Below are 17,911 nucleotides of genomic sequence, written 5' to 3'. Positions count from 1 at the left end.
GTGGTTAAAAACAACAATTTATCATTTCTTGGGAAATTGGGTCAGGAGTTCAGACAGGACTTGACTAGGGTGTTCTGTTTTTTTTTTTTTTTTTTGATGATTTTATTTATTTATTTGAGAGAGAGAGAGAGAGAGAAAGCGAGAGTATGAGAGGAGAGAAATCAGTGGGAGAAGCAGACTCCCCGCCGAGCAGGGAGTCCGATGCGGGACTCGATCCCAGGACTCCAGGATCATGACCCGAGCCAAAGGCAGTTGCTCAACCAACTGAGCCACCCAGGCGCCCTTGACTAGGGTGTTCTGCTCCTCTTAGCACTGGCTGGTTTCACTCAGCTGCAATCAGCTGGTAACTGGGTTGGCCTGGAAGGTCTCAGAAGTCTCTGCTTATGTTTTGGCAGTTTAATGCTCTTCCATGTGGCCTATCTCTTCACATCGTCTCTTATCAACCTCTAGAACACTTGACATTTATTAAAGCATGGCAACCGGCTTTTCAGAGGGGGAGGTATGTGGAAGCTGCCAATTCTTTTTAAGGCCTTGACTCAGTAGTCCCAGAACTTTATTTCTGCCTCATTTTATCAGTTAAAAAAGAAAAGCATCCTAGCCCATACTCAGGTGAAGAGGAAATAGAATCCATCTCTTGACATCAAGTGGAGGAAAGACTTGACAGTTGCCATCTTTGGAATGATTTTTCTACACTACCAGAGTGGAAGTTCCACTAGAGCGATGACCCTTGTCTGTTTTGTTCATTATCATGTCTCTCTAGTGCCTAGAATAGTGCCTGGCACATAATAAAGTATGCAATAAATATTTATTCAGTCCAAGAACTTAAGGGACAGGTTAGGGTTAGGGCTAGGTCTGAAGAAATAGGGGGAAAACCCGGAAGGAGTGTGTCCCAGAAGCCAAGGAGAAATCGGGAAAAGGAAGACTGAAAGACTAGGGCTGCAGGTAGGTTTTGTAATAGTGGTTGGTGGGAGTTAGGGCAATCCATCCCAAGTGGTCCCATTTTCCTCAGAAACGTAGGAGACAATTTTTAAATTTTCATTTTTTAAAAATTTTAAAATTTTTAAATAAACATATAATGTATTATTAGCCCCAGGGGTACAGGTCTGTGAATCGCCAGGTTTACACACTTCACAGCACTCACCATAGCACATTAAATTTTCATTTTTAAAAATGTTTACCAAAGGGTAGGTAAAGTTCAGTTAGCAACGTGTGCGGGTTGGGAATAAAAGAGAAATTCCTAGTAGCCAGGTGTTAAGGACTGTTTTAGGCTTCGCAAGACTGCCTGCCCACATGTAAGCCTCGACTGAAGTTGGACACCCTTCGTTTGCAGCGCTGCCAATTCTCAAGGTTATGTTGTTTTAAGCACTGGTGCAAGAGCGGACAAGGTTGGCCGAATTGGTGCAGACCTTAACGATTTTGCAGGGGGCGGAGGATCAAGGAGGCATTGGGGCTGAAGGTGAACGTGACAGAACGTTTATGCAAAGGAACTTCAGACTTTGTATCTCTGTCGCTGATGGACAGAATGCAGGTTTGCAGGCTCAGGGATGGCACACTGCCTGGCAGCAGAAAGTTCGCACGCACCTTGTGCCAAAGGTGGCGGCTCGGGAAAATCTTCCTGAGAGGACTTATCAGCTGCGAGCTGAGTCGGGTGGGGCTGAGGCTGCGACAGGCAGACTGTTGCGAAACTGTGTGCTGTGCATTCAGACTAGTTTTACTCAGATCGCACATTGGGGAACGCGGAATCATAAAAGATACCAATTTATTTACTCCTACCCCATTCCATCTTTCGGGGTTGCAACCGAGTAAAAACAGCGTGGACACTAGGACCAACTGGCGCCGCTTGCCAATGACGTCATTGGCGGGGCGGAAGGGACTACCGTTAGGGTATAGTCCGTAGAAGCAGAAGATATTCTAGCCTTTTCCCTGTAAAGAATAGCGAACTCATCCTTCTGACTTCTGCAGTTTGAGGTGGCAGCAAAATGCCTGCAGCTCCCGGTCTCTTTCCTCACCACCTGTTACCATGGAAGCTCCCGGGTAGTTAGGCCCCGGCGACTCCAAGTTACGTCACCGTCCAAGCGAGTTTTTTAGGCCTGGTGGCTCCGCCCTATCCTGAGGGAGGGGCAGTACTCCCGAGGACATTACCCACAGTGCCTAAGGCCTCTTGGATAATTTTGATCGCTATCAGACGCCGTCGGCGTCTAACTCCACCTATTTCAGGGGGCGATTCCCCACCCGCCTTCACACTATCTGGCCGCCCCGCAGCCCCGCCCCTCAGAGGCCCCGCCCCTCCCGTGAATCAGCTGATCTCAGGGACCCGCTGGGCCGAGAAGCTCGCGCCGGATGCAGACCGCGGTGCTGCCGGTGGAGCGTCAGGTGAGTGAGGCTGAGTCTCCGGTCGGCCCTTGGCTTCGCAGGGCCCCGGCCCGGCTGTCCTGTGTGCGGGAGGCAGGGGTAGGAGAGAGAGGCGGAGGCTCAGACCGAGGCCCGGGAGCGCGCTTGGTGACCCACAGAGACGGCGCCCGCGTCTTCCAAAAAGCTTGCGTCGGACGGTCGGCTCCTGCCCGCCAAGGAGCACCCGACGCGGCCCCCTGTCCCGGCCCCGGGTTCTCCCACCTGCCCCCTTACTTCCCTCCCCAGACGGGGTGCCACTGCATTGGTCTGAGCGGCGGGAATTTCTTTCACGACCCCTTTCCCGCCTCCACCCACAGGTCCTTTCCTTCACCCATTCGTGAGGATTTATTGAATGCCCGCTCCAGGCGCTCGGCACCGAAACCGGAGTCCCTGGCCGCGAACCTTGGTGAGTGTCCCAGGCGGGGACAGAGGATGTCCCAGGATGCAGATCACAGTGGAGGGTGGACCTGGTGCTTCGTTGGCTTGAAAGGACGGTTGCTCAAAAAGACAATGACTTTGATAATAAGAATGAGTCGTTTAACCGAGTCCTTTGGCGTGTCAAGTGAGCATCAGAGGGTGAGCAGTTCTTTTAAGAGGCGAAGACAGGAAAGTAACATAGGTCTGTCATTAGGAAATGGTCCCGACGCTGGTGTTGGTCCTCTGGGTAGTAGGACTACTTTGGAGACAAGCGACTGTAGGTTGGCAGAAGTGTTGTACTCCGGCTTACTTAGGGCTTTGATGATGAGGGAAGAGGAAAAACACACCGGCTAAAGCGGCATATTCAAATACAGTATTCTCTCTAGGATGGAAAAAGAAATAACTGTTAAACACAAACACAGATCTTTGTCTCTTGCCTTTTAAATTTGTTGGTGGCTGTATATGTTCTTTAAAAGGCCTTATAGAATAAAATTGTGCGATGTGTGTTTATTCGGAACAGGTATCAAAATTCAGCAAGATATTGGTCCATTTCCCCCCCTGGTTTATCATGAATATGAATGATTTCGAGTGAGCACTTGACTCTTGCGTTAATGAGTATTTAAGGCAGTGAAAAATTTGCTTTTGCAGTAAATTGCAATATTTTAATCTTAATAATGTAAGCAAGCATGGGCTTTGGATATGGACATACCTGACATCACATCCACTTATTCTTTGATTTGGGGAAAGTTACTTACTTTTCTACATTATTTTTCTTCTAAATTGAGGATTAAAGTACCTTTCTCATAAAAGTACCTTTACATTTAATGGTTCATGTATTATGACAGTATCTGGCTGTGGTAAATATTCAGTACATATATATTTCCTATTTTTATAATTATTTCTTCTTCCACTATCTCATGACCCACACTGACTCACTGTTTTCTAAGTGGGAAAGAGAACTGAATATATTTAGAAATGAAATATAATTCACTTTTTAAATTCAAGAGATAGTTTCCAGATAATTTACTGATACAGATATCTGATAGTTACAGGAAATAGGTCTTCTGGTTGGTCTGTAGTAACTTTGGTATTCAGTAAGGGTTTTTTAGTGTGAAAGATGCTTTTGGAATCTATACTTAGTTTACATTTATTACTTAGTTTGCAAACTATGAATGGTATTGGCATATTCAGGGTTCATAGTTATAGCAAGAGAAATTCAAATCTGTTTCACAATATTAACATTTGAAAAGATAATCATCCAGAAAATAAAGTACCAAAAGGTCATCTGGTGTTGGGGTGGGGGAGTCTGAGTTGTATCAGGTAATCCTCTTATTTTTTTTAAGTAGATTGAAGCAGTACCAACGGGAATTCCTTCTGTCCAGATTTCAGCCTTTCAGAATTTCTGTTCTTCTGAGACACTTAACTTTGGGCATTTTGACTGTTAAAGACAAAAGAGTGTGTTATGAACTTCACTGACACATGATTTCACTTTTGTGTGATTAGGTGGAGAGAGTTCTATTAATTACCTTTCTACGAAAAGTATGGGTTTAATGCAGTACTGCTGAGTCCATTTTAAAGGTATTTCTGAAGAATATGACTTCTAAAAACCTTTTATAATCTTTTATGAATATGACACTAGGTAAGGTATGAGTTAAAAAACTACAAGGAAAGGTAAAAATTGGTGATTTTTGAGATGGTGTAAAAGAAGGTATGCTTTTAGGTAGTATGAGATTGAGCCCCTTTCTCAGACACTCCGAGGAGTGCTGTGAGGATTTTAATGACTTTCTAGATCATTTAGCCCTTTTTATAACTTTGTGGGATTAAACCTAGCACATATTCCAACTATATTAGAGATTTTACTTGTAGAGCTTTTTTAAAAGCTGTTTTTCTTTCTTGTTACTCTTCTCTGTTGAAAACCATTGGTAATAAGAGAGTAGTAGATTTTGTAGGTTATCAGTCCTTAAGAAAATGCACAGTAACCACAAATAAAATAGTAACAAACTGTGACATGGTTCTTTTGAATGTTGCATTTATTTTCCTATACCCATCTCTTACACTATGTATGTTCTGGTGCTGTCTTTACATTATGTCTGGATGTTCGTTGCATCACACAGTTGGTAGATTAGCTGAGAAATTGGTACAGTAGCTGAAGTAAGTGATCCACATGGGTAGAGCAAAAATATTTAAATCAGTGAGATAATGAGTACTTGTTTGGCTCTTGCAGGGTTACTCTTTCATATAGACTTCTTTTTCTTTTTCTTTTTTTAAGATTTTATTTATTTGAGAGAGAGCACTCACACGAGAGTGGGGTGAGGGGCAGAGGGAGAAGCAGACTCCCCACAGAGCAGGGATCCCAATGTGGGGCTCAGCACTGGGACTCTGGGATCATGACCTGAGCCCAAGGCAGGCACTTAATTGACTGAGCCACCCAGGCACCCCTAATAGAGACTTCTTTTTTGGAGAAAGTGTACAGACTGGGGCTGTTTCATAGAGTTTCAGTTGGCTACAGAGAATTATGCTCATAGAGATAAACTTTAGTATCATTAATTTCACTAATCAACTCATGGTTCTCTTTTACATGTAATGTAAATAATAAAAATTATTTATTTATTAAATAAAAATTATTAAATAAATTTTGTTCTTTAGCATCCTCATACAGTTCTTCATTTCACATGATCTCCCTGGTAGGAACACGGTGGTTAAACCCAATGATGGCATCTGGATGGGTAACTTTCGTTTTGGGGTTCTTCTGCAACCAAATTTTTGTTGAGATGAATTCTTAACTAAACTTAGGGCAACTGCCCAGGCAAGCATGCAGCAAAGATGATTTTAGCAGTTCTTAAAATAGCAATGAAGTAGAACAATCCAGCTGTACTTTAGTAGGTTAATGGATAAACTATGGTTTATTCATGCAATGAAATACTATCCCCGAGTAAAAATGAATGAACAAGATCCATACCTATCAACGTGGATACATCTCAAGTGCATAATAATGAGTGAAGAAGCAGGTTGCCAAAGGATGTCTACAATAGGATGCATTTATGCAGTTTTAAAAGAATATCGCTTACATGTGTATCTAATGAAATACATTAAAGTACAAGAACATATGGAAAATAAAACACATTAACTTTAAGAATAGTGGCTAACTCTGGGAGATAAGTTTGGGTGGAGTGCTTTCAGAAAATTGTGTAATGTTTCTTTCTATTTTAAAAATAGTTGAAGCAAATATAAAAATATGTTAACATTTGTTAAAACTGAATGATGGGAGATCAACATGGAGTTATTCATTATTTTTACAGGCTTATGTATAATTAAGATAATTTGTGAAACTAGCACTTGAAAATTTTAACTTTAATTCTATTCTCATTTAAATTCTATGTAATTAGAGAAAAAAATTTAAAAATAAATTTTTTATTTATAATTAGGGCTCTCTTCTGGTATGCTTTCTTTATTTTACTTTCTAGTCTCATGGTAGTTGGCTATGGAAAAATAATTCTTTTCTTTATGTAATAGGAAAAGGATGAGCCACTACAGCTCCACTGTGTAAAGCTTTTTACAAGGAGAGGAGACAGACCAATTATTTAGTCAATTTTATTTTGCTGTTTGACTTGTGCTCCTGCGAAAATGCTTTTCTTAAGATGAGGAATACTTTCTTAAAAGGTTACAGAGGAATTTACGTTCTAGAGACTCTTGGGGAATGCAAGCTTACATTGATCATGATCTCTCAAAGGATGGGGGAGCAGAATATATCATAAAGTCCTAAAAGGAATTTGGATAGAGTGACTCAGATACGAAATGACCACAGATATCATGTTGTCATTAACACTTACTTTTAAAAATTTGGGTTGGTTACATTTTATTACAGTGTGGTGAAACTGAATTTATACTGTCCTAGTTACTGCTCAAAGAAAATCTAATTCTCTCTTAAATAAGTATTAATAAGTAAACATGATGAGCATGTGTTAAATGGTTCAAGTAGTGAATAGCAAATTTAATAGCTGATCCCTTATTTAACCTCAGTATTTAAACTTGAGTTAAATAAACTTTGATTCCTAATGAAGAATACCTGTTATGTGGGGTGCCTGGGTGGCTCAGTCGGTTAAGCATCTGCCTTCAGCTCAGGTCATGATCCCAGGGTCCTTCTTCTCTCTCTGCCTACCACTCCCCCTGCTTTCTCTCTCTTTCCTCTCTCTCTCTCAAATATATAAATAAAATCTTAAAAAAAAAAAGAATATCTGTTACTAGCATTTTCAAAATAAGTAGGATTTATGTCTCCAGAACACTGTTTTTTGGCATGTATACCCCCTGTTCAGTTATATGGCCCCACGATGACCTTAAGTCCCAGATGTTTTTGATTGGTAAAATAAGCCAACATACTTTGAAATGTATTTGTGTAGTATTGTCTTATTTTAAAAAAATTGTGGCCGTTTAAATGAGAGAATAGTAGCAAAATATTAAAGGAATAAACAATTTGTATCAGAAATTACACTCTATCATGTAATAACAGACACAAATTGTTACAGTACCTGAGAATTTGAAATTCAGTTCCTAGTATAATATCCATCAAAATGTTTCATGGAGATTTTAATTTGGGAAAATGTATTTTAAAAATTTTGCAGTGTATACAAAAAGGAGCTAAATGGGCATTGCTGGGCGTTTGTTTTACTGTATTTACCCCCCTCCTTCCCCCTCCGCCCGTGGGTAATATCCATTTTAGAGGATTTTCATAATCAGAAGAGTGTAGTTTAGTAATTTTCAAGGGGAAAATAGCAGCCCATGAGAGAGAGACCGTGAAGTGTCGTGTCCCTGATGGCACCAAAAACTGTCTCCATGAATTAAGACAGAGACCGTTATTTCCTGGGTTGTATAATATTTGTGAACTGACATGAAATAAAAGCATCTTCATTGTTAGGAAATACCATCAGCAAACTGAGAGTTTTTATAAGTAGACACTTTCCTTTTGTGTCCTATATTGACTTTTATTATAGGTGGTGGAAATCTACATCATTTGGAAGTGGCGTCTCTCACTGAGTCCTCACTTAAACGTAGCCCACTTGTACCTAGTGGTTACTATGGTTACAAGAATGCACCAATGAATAAATCATAGTTTCTGACCTCCAGAAGTTTATAATATATTTTGAATCAATGACTTAGTGCATTATCCCATTAGTAACAACATAATAAATAATAAGTACTTTCTAGGCTTGCCTGCTGACTTACTTTATTCAGTGCGTTAATTTACTGAATCCTTGAACTCTGGGTCAGTATTTAAGGGGCCAGTCAGCTCCCATAGTTGTATCACGGACTGCCTTCTGTGTTGTAATTAAGGCTAAGAGGACCGGGATTTGAAGTGGCCTCAGCCTCTGGTGATGGTTGGTTTGTCAAGGCTGCAGTGCAAGGTGAGTGTTCCCCAACCTTCATCAGTGTTGGTAAAGGCTTCGGTGGTGGGATATCCAGGAAGCAGCAGTTATTGGTGTATAGATAGTATAGTAAGTCAGGTCATAAGTTGCCTTGATCCCTGTATAAATATATTGACTGAGTCTCTAAAAAAATATTCATTGAGCATTTGCCATGTGTAAAATAGCATAGTGTCTTAAATTATTGTTTACTACATTCATGATATAAGGTCTGGTTTACAACATTTAAAATTTTTTAAAAAGATTATTTATTTGAGAGAGAGAGAATGAGAGTGTGCCCATGCTGGGCTAGGGGCAGAGGGGGAGAGAGAATCCACAAGCAGACTCTGCACTGTGCGTAGAGCCTGACATGGGGGCTACATCCGAGGACCCTGAGGTCATGACATGAGCTGAAACCAGTCGTCGGCCACTCAACCAACTGAGCCAGCCGTTCAGGTGTCACCCAGGTGCCCCTGGTTTACTGCATTTTAATAAAATGAAGCCAATTCAAACTTTAGAAAGAAAGTGTAAGCGCCTGCAATTTTAAAATTTTGCAGTGGATACGAAATACAATTTACTAATCTATTGTTTATTGTCCTGTCTTAATGTCTTGTCATTCTAATCTCTAATTATCATTACTCTTGTAGCTACAATTATTGCAGTTGTTTAATCAATATACCTATTTTAAAACAGTAAGTGAGGGACGCCTGGGTGGCTCAGTTGGTTAAGCAGCTGCCTTCGGCTCAGGTCATGATCCCAGCGTCCTGGGATCGAGTCCCACATCGGGCTCCTTGCTCGTCAGGGAGCCTGCTTCTCCCTCTGCCTCTGCCTGCCATTCTGTCTGCCTGTGCTTGCTCTCTCTCCCTCTCTCTCTCTGACAAATAAATAAATAAAATCTTAAAAAAAAAAAAAAAACAGTAAGTGAGACAAGAGAGTAAGCCTGGAAGTGCTGTTTTACTGGCTTTTTCTTTGAGGGTGGTGTCTATAGAGAGCCATGATTCTAGCCAGAAAGACAGAACATGATAGCATGTAAACTCCTTAAGGACAGGAGCTCCTTTATGTGGGCCTAATCTCGCCACAGATATTTATTGAGTACTTGTTATAGATGAGGACTATGTTAAGCAGCTGGGATATAATAGAGAATAAGACATTTTTGGCTTTCACAGAAATTTTAGACTGGCATACCCAGAACACAATAGACAAAAAAAAAAAAAAAAAAACAACCATGCGTGGTGTTAGTTGTGGAAATTTCAGCATTTGAAAGTTGATGTATTTATGACTTACAAATTTATCTTTCACTAAATCGTTAAGGGAAAAGGACTTTATCCAGAGAATAAAGTTTACTAGAGATGAACAAAGAGAATTGTACATGATTTAATTTTCTCTTTGCAAGTGAGATAGTAGCAGTTCACTAGCAAATTTCTGTTGCACATTAAATTTTTTTAAAATTTATATTCTGCTGTCATAAAGGGATTTAAGGCAGTTTGCAAAAATGTATAATATGGCAAGATGGAATAAAGAAACAGAATGACTGGAGCCAGGAGTGAGATTGGAATACATAGCACACATGTACTATGAAGTCCTAGTCACTTAACAGATGGCATCATATAAGACTCTCTCTCTCACCACGAAATCTGTACCCCTGTCTATATCTGTAACTGTGTCTGTGTATCTGTACTCTAGGTCTATTTCATTTTTTATTAAAACATAGACCCGGGGCGCCTGGGTGGCTCAGTGGGTTAAGCCTCTGCCTTCAGCCCAGGTCATGATCTCAGGGTCCTGGGATCGAGCCCCACATCGGTCTCTCTGCTCAGTGGGAAGCCTGCTCACCCCCCACCTGCCTGCTTCTCTGCCTACTTGAGATCTCTCTCTCTCTCTGTCAAATAAATAAATAAAATCTTAAAAAAAAAAAAACATAGACCCTTCCTCTTGTGAAAGATCAGTTCTAAAGCACGTGTTCCAGATGCTGTCCTCTTTCACTTTGTCCAGGACCCTGTTTCTTCCCTCTGTCCCTTGCATCTAGGATTGGTGCCATTGTCAATGCAGACATGTTTGTGTTGTATCATCTCCCCAGCCCTGCACATGCAAAAACACACCCTTTATCTTCACATTCTTCTCTAGGTATTGCTCCATTTCTGTCATTTTGACAGTGTTTTTCAAAAGAGTTCTTTACATGAACTTAATTTTCTTGTGCTTACCTCCCTTTTATTTTTATTTATTTTTTACCTCGCATTTAAAGTCAACCTACTACAATCTGGTTTTCAGTCCCCTATCACCACTGAAACTGTGGCCATGCTCAGCGTTGATTTCTGTGTTGGCATATGCACTGGACACTTTTCAGCTCTCATCCTATGAGACCCCAGCAGCATTGACCTAATTGACCAGGCCTTTCTCCTGGAAACACTCTGCTTTGCTTTTATGAGCGCACATAGCCTCATGCTTCTCCCACCTCTCAGGTCACTTCTCAGCCAGTTGTTACCGCTTGTTCCTCATCCTAACCAACCTCTAGGTGCAGGACCTCCTTACAGCTTGGTTCTGTTCCTCCCTTTCTCTTAGGACACACCCAGTGATACTCTGCATTGTCTTCATTTCACATATTATTCATATGCCTCCCAAGTTTCTATCAGTAGCTGAGACCTTTTTTCTGAACTTCGTACTCATGTATTTAGCTGCTTTTGCTAGGTACCATAGGATTTCTCACTGGCATCTTGAAATGAACATTTAAAAAACCCTTATCTTAACCAGAATCTTCTACTTCAGAATCCTATCTTTTTTTTTTAAATTTATTTATTTGACAGACAGAAATCACAAGTGGGGGTGGGGGTTGGGGAGCAGGCTCCCTGCCGAGCAGAGAGCCCAATGCGGGGCTCGATCCCAGGACCCTAGGATCATGAGATGGGCCGAAGGCAGAGGATTTAACCCACTGAGCCACCCAGGTGCCCCCAGAATCCTATCTTTTTTTACTCTTCTCCATCATGGTAAATAGTACCACCAATACACAGTTCAAGGGAGGACCTAGAAATCATTTTTGATACCTCCTTCTTTATATTCCAGTTATGTCTAATATATCACCAGGTCCTAGTTGTTCTAGGACAATATACCTCTCCCATTTGTTTACCTCTTTCTCTTCTACCAAATTGATAACCTTGTATGAAATTAAAGAACCCAGGCTTCCTTCTTCCACCAAGAAGATGAGCCAGGTCAGTATTTGCAAGGATACTCCTTGCAAAATTAATTTGGGCACTGTATGTGAATATGTTTACCATAAAATAGACTTAAAACTTTTGAGACGAATGTAAATCATCACCATTGGAATACACTGTTAAAGCACCTATAGAATGTTTTGTAAGCAATGCAACTTTCTAATATACTGGTCAAGATGAAGTTTATATTAAAAGTACATAAAAGTAACTAAAGGAAATATAAAATAGTTAAAAGTTGGGGACCCCTACCAAAAATAATAGTTGTTTGTTTTAGAATACAGGTTCCTGTGGTGCCTGGGTGGCTCAGTGGGTTAAGCTTCCAACTCCTGATTTTGGCTCAGGTCATGATCTTGGAGTCCTGGGATCAAGCCCCTTGTCAGGCTCTGTGCTCAGCAGGGAGTCTTGAGAATTGTTTCCCCCTCTTTCTGTCTCTCCCCCTGCTCAAGCTTGCTCTCTCTCTCTCTCTCTCTCAAATTAATAAATCTTAAAAAAAAAAATACAAGTTCCAAGTCCCTTTCTTGGACCCCTTGAGGCAATGTATGTTTTAGAATTCAGAATTTTTTGATATTTAAAGTGATGTGCATAAACCGTGTATTATGTAACACTTTCTGTGGGATCTTTGGTACCACCCCATAACCATATTAATATTTATTTTTTGAAAAAGATTTTAAAATTATTTTTAAGTAATCTGTACATCCAATGTGGGGCTTGAACATAAAACCCCAAGACCAAGAGTCACACATTCTACTGACTGAGCCAACCAGTTGCCCCTTTCATATTAATATTTCTACAGCAAAATATATGACTATTCACACTAAAGGGGCAAAAACTAACCTCATATTAGTTCAGGTCAGGTTTGCTGTCAGATAAGTTTAAAACAGATTAGATTTTGCCAGAGTTTGAATTATGAAAAAACTCAGTTTTCTGAGTTTTTTGGGCTTGGATTTTTCTTTCTTTTTTTCTTTTTTAAAGATTTTATTCATTTGACGGAGGGGTACTTTGGATTTCTGGTTAGGGTTTTGTGGATCTGTTGATCATTTGTAGCTTTATCTAACAATAATTCGGATGCCTAGACCACATTTTTGGGGGGGCACTCTCAGATCATGGTGTTAAAAGCATACCCTCTGCTCATACAAGGTAGCTTATTTCTCTCTCAAATGTAGCAGGAGGTTGTTTCCAATGGGATCTAAAGATGGAGTCAGATTGTTAAGAACCAAGGTTTGGTTTTTGTTTTAAAGGGCCATCTGAGAGTTTAACTGCTTTACCTTTCACTGTAAGGGAGATAATTTAAAGTATAGATGGCATTCCTTAACATGAATCTAGCTTTGTTCTGTGACTCATAGAATTTAAGAGCTGGAGGGGATGCTTGAGTCTGTTTTGTTCATTTTACAGATGTCCTTGATCTCTGAAAGACCATGCAAGGCAAAAGAGGACCCCATATTTTTTTTTTTTAAGAATTTATTTATTTATTTGACAGAGATTATAAGTAGGCAGAGAGGCAGGCAGAGAGAGAGGAGGAAGCAGGCCCCCCGCTGAGCCGAGAGCCCAATGCGGGACTCGATCCCAGGACCCTGAGATCATGACCCAAGCTGAAGGCAGACTCAACCCACTGAGCCACCCAGGCGCCCGAGGACTCCATATTTTGACGGTACAACATCACACGGTTTCTTTATCAGAGCTAATTAATATAATAAAGGCATCTGAAGGAAAGTTACTATAATAGTAGAAAAGAAGCAGAGTTTAGGGATTCTGTCTCCCAAAAGAATGTAGAATGAGAACCTTAAAGTTTATCTGGAGAGAACTATCCCCAGAAGAAACCCCATGATTAGGCAGTTTTATAACAAACATGTGAAGCAATGAGAGAGCTTAAAGGAAGTTTAGGTGCTATTTGAATGCTTGAGGCAAATCTTAAAGATTTCCTTATAGGGGATCATAAAAATATTAGAAAAACAAAAATTTCAGGTTTACTTTTTCTTACGGATACATTAATTGAGAAAGAATGTTAGGTTTGTTTTATTTTGTTTTGTTTTTAATGTAGGCTTCATGCCCAAGAAAGAATGTTAGGTTGAATAGAGTTACATTTAAGTATGTGAGATAAAACTTTATAACACAAGCTTTCCACATTTAGCTGTAGTATTCTTTTCTAGTTACGTTTTCTTAGCAGTCATTTCTTTCTCATTGCTCTGAGTCTCAGGTAGATGTATCTTCTTGGAAGAAGTCAAACATATTAAAGCAAAATGAGACAGATTTATAAATACTGATATAGAAAGGTGTCTATGAAATAGTATATTAGCTATCTTTCTGTTGCTGTTTAACAAATCGCCACAAATTTAGTGGTTTATTTTTATTTATTTTTTTAAAGATTTTATTTATTTATTTGTCAGAGAGAGAGAGAGAGAGAGAGAGAGAGAGAGCAAGCAAGCATAGGCAGACAGAATGGCAGGCAGAGGCAGAGGGAGAAGCAGGCTCCCTGCTGAGCAAGGAGCCCGATGTGGGACTCGATCCCAGGACGCTGGGATCATGACCTGAGCCGAAGGCAGCTGCTTAACCAACTGAGCCACCCAGGCGTCCCGATTAGTGGTTTAAAACAACACAAATTTGGGGCGCCTGGGTGGCTCAGTGGGTAAGCCTCTGCCTTCGGCTCAGGTCATGATCCCAGGGTCCTGGGATCGAGCCCCGCATTGGGCTCTCTGCTCGGCAGGAAGCCTGCTTCCCCTCCCCTCTCTCTCTCTCTGCCTGCCTCTCTGCCTACTTGTGATCTCTCTGTCGAATAAATAAATAAATTATTTTAAAAAAATAACACAAATTTATTGTTTTTGCGGTTCTTTGGGTTAAAAGTATGACACGAGTCTCACTGGACTAAAATCAAGGTATCAGCAGGGCTGCATTCTTTTCCGGAGGCTCTAGGAGAGAATCTGTTTCCTTGCCTTTTCCAGCATCTAGAGGCCACCCACATTCTTTGGTTTATGCTCCCCGCCTTCCCATCTTCAAAGCCAGCAGTCTCTCTGACCCTGTCCGCCATCCAAGCATTGCCATCCAAGCCTCCCTCAAAAAAATTGAAAAATCCAGAACACAGCAGCTGTCTCTACACCTTAAAGAACTGGAGGATCAACAACAAATCAAACCAACTCCACATATAAGAAGGGAAATAATCAAGATTAGAGCTGAGATCAATGAGGTAGAAACCAGAGATACAGTAGAATGTATCAATGAAACTAGAAGTTGGTTTTTTGAAAGAATCAGTAAGATTGATAAACCATTGGCCACACTAATCCAAAAGAAAAGAGAGAAAGCCCAAATTAATAAAATTATGAATGAAAACGGAGAGATCACAACTAACATCACAGAAGTAGAAACAATCATCAGAAGTTATTATCAACAGTTATATGCCAATAAGCTAAGCAACCTAGATGAAATGGATGCATTCCTGGAAAACTATAAACTCCCAAAATTGAACCAGGAAGAAATTGACAACCTGAATAGACGATATCTAGTAACAAGATTGAAGCAGTGATCAAAAACCTCCAAAAAACAAGAGCCCAGGACCTGAAGGATTCCCTGGGGGATTCTACCAAACTTTCAAAGAAGAAATAACACCTATTCTCCTGAAGATGTTTCAAAAAATTGAAGCAGAAGGAAAATTTCCAGAATCTTTCTATGAAGCCAGCATTACCCTGATCCCAAACCAGGCAAAAACCCTACCAAAAAGGAGAATTTCAGACCAATATCACTGATGAATATCGATGCCAAGATTCTCAACAAGATCCTAGCAAACAGGATCCAAAAGCACATTAAAAAGATTATCCACCATGACCAGGTGGGATTCATTCCTGGGCTACAAGGATGGTTCAACATTCACAAATCAATCAATGTGATAGAACAAATTAATAAGAGAAGAGAGAAGAACCACATGGTCCTCTCAATTGATGCAGAAAAAGCATTTGACAAAATCCAGCATCCGTTCCTGATTAGAATGCTTCAAAGTATAGGGATAGAGGGAACATTCCTGAACTTCATAAAATCTATCTATGAAAGACCCACAGCAAATATTATCCTGGGAAAAAGCTTGCAGCCTTCCTGTTGAGATCAGGAACACGACAAGGATGCCCACTCTCACCACTCTTGTTCAACATAGTATTAGAAGTCCTAGCAACAGCAGTCAGACAACAAAGAGAAATAAAAGGTATCCTAATTGGCAATGAAGAAGTCAAACTCTCTCTCTTCGCAGATGACATGATTCTTTATATGGAAAATCCAAAAGACTCCACCCCCAAACTACTAGGACTCATACAACAATTCAGCAACGTGGCAGGATACAAAGTCAATGTACAGAAATCAGTGGCTTTCTTATACGCTAACAGTGAAAATACAGAAAGGGAAATTAGAGAATCGATTCCATTTACTATAGCACCAAGAACCATAAGATACCTGGGAATAAACCTAACCAAAGATGTAAAGGATCTGTACTCGAGGAACTACAGAACACTCATTAAAGAAATTGAAGACACAAAAAGATGGAAGACCATTCCATGCTCTTGGATTGGAAGAATAAACATTGTTAAAATGTCTATACTGCCTAGAGCCATCTGTACTTTTAATGCCATTCTGATCAAAATTCCACCGGTATTTTTCAAAGAGCTGGAGCAAATAATCCAAAAATTTGTATGGAATCAGAAGAGACCCCGAATCGCTAAGGAAATGTTGAAAAACAAAAATAAAACTGGGGCATCACATTACCTGATTTCAAGCTTTACTACAAAGCTGTGATCACCAAGACAGCATGGTACTGGCATAAAAACAGACACAGACCAGTGGAACAGAGTAGAGAGCCCAGATATGGACCCTCAACTCTATGGTCACATAATCTTTGACAAAACAGGAAAAAATATACAGTGGAAAAAAGACAGTCTCTTCAATAAATGGTGCTGGGAAAACTGGACAGCTATATGTAGAAGAATGAAACTCAACCATTCTCTTACACCGTACACAAAGATAAACTCAAAATGGATAAAAGACCTCAGCGTGAGACAGGAATCCATCAGAATCCTAGAGGAGAATATAGGCAGTAACCTCTTCGATATCAACCACAGCAACTTCTTTCAAGATATGTCTCCAAAGGCAAAGGAAACAAAAGCGAAGATGAATTTTTGGGACTTCATCAAAATCAAAAGCTTCTGCACAGCAAAGGAAACAGTCAACAAAACAAAGAGACAACCCACGGAATGGGAGAAGATATTTGCAAATGACAGAACAGACAAAAGGTTGATATCCAGGATCTATAAAGAACTCCTCAAACTCAACACACACAAAACAGACAATCATATTCATAGGTTCTTGGCATTAGGTTGTGGGCATCTTTGGGGACCATTATTGTGCTTAGCATATATAGTAAGTAACAAAAGGAAGTTGCAAAACAGTTTTTCTTGCTTTAATTCCATTTGGATTTGGAAAAATGCGTGGTGGTGAAAATGTGGCAATAGATGAAATCTACTTTAAGAAAACTCTGTATTAAAAAAATTTAACACTGAAAGAGGAAAAAGGCTGACTGTTTTGTTCACTTCACCAAAAGGGTCTCAACATTTTTTATTGTCAGGCAGTAGGATAAAATTCAGTTTACATTCAGTCAGTCAGTGATGGAAGCAGAGTGTGCTCGTGTGTGTACTTCCACACCCTCCCGGAGGTGTTCTCTGGTTTGTGCTGGGTAGTGTTTAACTTCAATCAAGGGAGCAGTTATTCCTTGATCTCTGATGGATAAACACAGGTTAGATCTGGCTTCAAGAATTTCTCTGTATACCATGAACTATACATTTTCCTAATGGTTAATTATTATCACACACAAGGTGTAGTACCACTTAATAATCATAGTTATTTAAAAATAATCATTTATTAAATTAATAGCACTTATTAAATCTATTCAGGTATATGTTTTATTTACATGCTACCCTTCGTCCCAACTTTGAATGTTTCAAAATCTTTCTAAAATAAGCATTAGGTAGAGAGTAATTTCCTCCAGATACACAGATGGCAAACGGTAAGAATTCACAGGCAACCTGGAGTAAACAGATGGGTCTTATATCACTCCTGCTGGTATGGGCTCTTTTCAGAGCACAGTGACCATGCCATATCCTTTGCAGGAAAGTCATAAATTTGGCTTTGGTCTTTTTATGGTTGACACAAACAAAACCTCATTGCCGTTATGTATTTTCATGAGTTTTGGTGCCCTTAAAAATACGAATTTTTGGTTGAAATGCATTGAACATTTCTGTCTGCTTATTTATATTTCTGTCTCTTTATTAAACACTGAATTTCTAAACTGATTGGTCATGATATTTGTACTGTAATTTCATATAGCTCTTTATTATCAAATGGTGGATTTTGAAACAGAAACAGATATTTTAAAACCCCATTTTCTTCAGCCTTTTGTACTATGGTTTCGAGTTGAGGTTGATTTGAGGAAAATACTCCTAGTTCCAATAAATAGAAATCTTTCTAACCTTAATAATG

At 39.9% G+C, this 17,911-nt stretch overlaps 1 protein-coding gene across 2 annotated transcripts in view; it reads left to right on the top strand.

Moving 5' to 3' along the window:
* Positions 1-2,758: 2,758 nt before the first annotated feature.
* LOC111143863 (ALS2, alsin Rho guanine nucleotide exchange factor) overlaps positions 2,759-17,911 on the top strand; it is a 74,274-nt gene continuing 59,121 nt past the window's right edge. For both annotated transcript variants that reach the window (XM_022497845.1, XM_022497834.1), the window contains exon 1: positions 2,759-2,797. The gene's annotated coding sequence lies outside the window, so the exon portion shown is untranslated. The remainder of the gene's footprint in view (positions 2,798-17,911) is intronic.

This window comes from Enhydra lutris, unplaced genomic scaffold, assembly GCF_002288905.1.
Source record: "Enhydra lutris kenyoni isolate GAN:26980312 unplaced genomic scaffold, ASM228890v2 scaffoldscaffold1, whole genome shotgun sequence".
Classification (NCBI taxonomy): Eukaryota; Metazoa; Chordata; class Mammalia; order Carnivora; family Mustelidae; genus Enhydra; species Enhydra lutris.
The sequence above is the reverse complement of the archived record's forward strand: the minus strand, read 5'-3'. Positions and strand labels throughout refer to the sequence as shown.